The sequence below is a fragment of the Malania oleifera genome, chromosome 6 (assembly GCF_029873635.1).
Source record: "Malania oleifera isolate guangnan ecotype guangnan chromosome 6, ASM2987363v1, whole genome shotgun sequence".
Taxonomy (NCBI): Eukaryota; Viridiplantae; Streptophyta; class Magnoliopsida; order Santalales; family Ximeniaceae; genus Malania; species Malania oleifera.
This window is the reverse complement of record NC_080422.1, coordinates 12,432,206-12,435,956: the sequence shown is the minus strand read 5'-3', so window position 1 is coordinate 12,435,956 and position 3,751 is coordinate 12,432,206.

Below are 3,751 nucleotides of genomic sequence, written 5' to 3'. Positions count from 1 at the left end.
TCTTTATTACCAATATTATTATTATTATTATTATTATTATTATTATTATTATTATTACTATTATTTTGTTATCATTATTATCTTTAGTATTTTTATCATCTTTATTGTTATTATTATTATTATTACTATTATTTATTATTTATTTATTATTATTATTATTTTTGTCATTATTATTATTAATTATTATTATTATTACTAATTATTTTTTTTTTGACATCATTATTAGTATTATCATTATTATTATTATTATTATATTATTATTATTATTATTATTATTATTATTATTATTATTATTATTATTATCGTTATTATTTCTACCACTATATTTTTACCACTATTATTTTCATTATTACTATTATTATTATTATTATTTATCATTATTATTATCATTATTATGATTACTTTATTACTATTTTTATTAATTTTCTATTATTACAAATTATTTTCTTATATTTTTATTATTACTTTGTTATTATTGTTATTATTATTATTTTTATTTTCATATATTATTATTATTACTTTTATTATTTAAATGGGTCTAGGGTTTTTGGGGGGATGCCTTTATAAAGGCTTGAACATGCAGCCGGGGACGGGGGAAGCACAGCAGCACGCGAAAACAAAAAAAAAAAAAACCTTCTGCCTCTGTCCTCTTCTTCTTCCTCTTCATCCCTCTGCCCTCTGCCGCTCTCTCCAACATAGCAAAACCCCCCCCCGAACCACTCCATAGCCGTGTTCCCACAAGCCCCCTTGTTGCAACCCTCGGATTCCAGCCCACCAGTCCACTGCGACACTGCAGTGCCCACGCGATTCTCAATTTCTAATTCACAGATCACCATTTCACTCGTCAGTTCATCCCTTCATCAATTTCGTTTAGCAGATTTTGGGCACTTAGGGTTTCATATTCAATCTCGCAAAATCGTAGTCGCCGTCGCCGACTCGCCGCCCATCGCTCACCGCTCACGCCTTCACAATCGCCGTCGTCTCCCAAGAGCACAGCAGAACAGCTGTGCCCGAGGCCAGCCTCCTGCTGGTTCTGGTGCCAGTACTCCAACTCCGACCAGCATCTCCGGCGAGCCCTTCCCCAGCCACAGCAGCCTCCACTCTCGACAACTCTCTGTAAATCCCTGCTTTCATGCAAGCCACAGCACACACCCAGAACACGCACACACTCACGCCCCGCACACACACACTCTGCTGCTCACTGTAATACAGCACACACAACACTCACATACACTCACACACACGCACACACACACACACACACACACACACACATATATATATATATATATTTTATTGTTGGTGTTAATATATATATACATGTATATACCTATATATTTTTACATTTTATTGCTATTCCTATATTATTAGCAGTATTAATATTATTATTTACATATTATCATTAGTAATATTGTTGCATTACTTGTATCTTATTATTAATAACATTATTGTAATATTTTTATACTATTCTGTTTGTATTTCATTATTAGTAAAATTACTATATTTTTTTATTATTAGTATTGTTATTATGTTGATTATCATATTGATTTTATTTGTATTGATATTCTATTGTTGTATTATTATCGCCATGATTATTGTTGTATATTATTGTTAAAACATTTGTTATCGTCATATTTGTATGTATATGAATTTTTTTTTAGGTTTTCATTGTCGTTATTAATTTCAATGTATACATGTCTATATTTAGGGTTTATATTGTTTATATCGTTGCGAATAATTGTTGATTATGTTAAGTAGTTTATATATATATTTAGCTATACGTGTTTCATGATTTAACATTATTTTTTCAGGTTACATATTCTTGTCGTGGTAATCGTTTAATTTTTTTTGTAGTATACTAATTGGTTTGTTTTTGGTTATTGTAGGTGTTTTTCTTTGTGAAGGTAAGAATTATAGAGTTTAATATTTAAATATGATAATGTGTATTATTGTATATATATAGGATTTTTAAGATTATTTTTTACTGGCATGTATTCAGAGTATTTATTATACGAAATTTTTATTATTACTAGACTTTTCTTTCATTGTTATTAACATGTTTATATTATCATTTAATTGCATGTTTTGTTAGCATATTTATTACAATGATTGCCTCATATAGTTATTTACATATTTACATTATTGTTGACCATGCATTTTATTGTGTTCAATTTTAAGATTTTTGCTATGTTTCCTAATTATCACATGCTTCCATTTTGTACATGTATACGTTTGCATAATAGATTTGCAATTTGAATTATTTCCATAATTTTGTTTCCATATTGATATATTGTATACTATTTATGGGGTTTAATTATTTGTATTGTCATATTTATATAATGTTCGATGTGCGTGCTATTATTATTATTATTATTGTAATCGTATTTTTAGTATATATGGTATATATTATGACATTATTGCTATGCTTATACTTAGTATTACTTATTAGGGTATTTTTAGTATTTTAGTATATATGGTATTACTTATTATGGTATCTTTAGTATATAGGTATATATAACTTATTAGGGTATTTTTAGTATTTTAATATATACGGTGTTACTTATTATAGTGTATATTTATTATTATGTACTATGGTACTTATTTTTATATTTTGGTATTATTAAATATTTTTGATTTTCTTTATCCCTATGATTTTATTGCGGGGGTATGAGCCTTCGGGCTTCACGTACCCTAAGCTCTGAGGGAATATATATATATATATATTATATTATATTTATTTATTTATTTATTTTTCGCGTGTAATTATAAAGTCATAAAAAGGAGTAATTTAAAGGCTTATTAGATTAACTTAGGGATAGTTTTGAATTAATTAGGTACCGTTCGTAAGAACGGGCGCGTAGGGGGTGCTAGTACCTTCCCCTCGCGTAACCGAACTCCCGAGCCCAATTCTGGTAACGTAGACCGATTCTACCCCTAACGGGGTAGTAATCATGTGTTCTAACCGCACTAAAGGTTAGTGGCGACTCCTACACCATATTTTTCCTGAAAATATTAAATTGATTTTAATTTCGCCGCCTGGGGCACACACGCTCCCGGGACGCCGCGACAGCTTGGCGACTCCACTGGGGACCTAGAGAGTCGAGCCATTAATTAATTGGAAGTTATCCCAAGTTTAAATTTAGTGAATCTTTTAATTACTCCTTATTTTGTAAATATTGTAATTTGTAAATAACTTTGATTAATTATAAATATTTAACTTCCATAATTTGTAAATAATCTCAATTAATTAAAAATATTTTGTTTCCTAATTTGTTGAACATTAAATGTAGATATTTTGTTTCCAATTATTCTGAATAAGCATATTAATTTTAGTTATTGTGAATAAGCATATTAATTATAGATATTGTGTATACTAATCGTAAATATTTTGTTTCCTTATTTTTGTTTCCAAATTTTTTTTTTCTTGAATAAACATATTAATTGCATATATTGTGTTTCCTTATCGTTTGAATATATGTATTAATGGTTGAAATCTTGTTTCCATATTGTTTATAACATGTAAATAAATGTGGGGATAGCGGGATTAGGTTAAATTTAAATTCACACACTTTCACGCTCTATTCCCGAGCTTTCCTTATTAGGATTAGATAGGAGTGTAATAGCGTCAGTCCCTTCGTGGCAGAGCTTGATGGGACCCGCGAACCACTCCACTCAGTACGGGTTTTATCCGGACCCCAATGGGGGAGGATAGAATTCCAAGCTGGGAACCTTTTGTCAATAGGGATTAGAG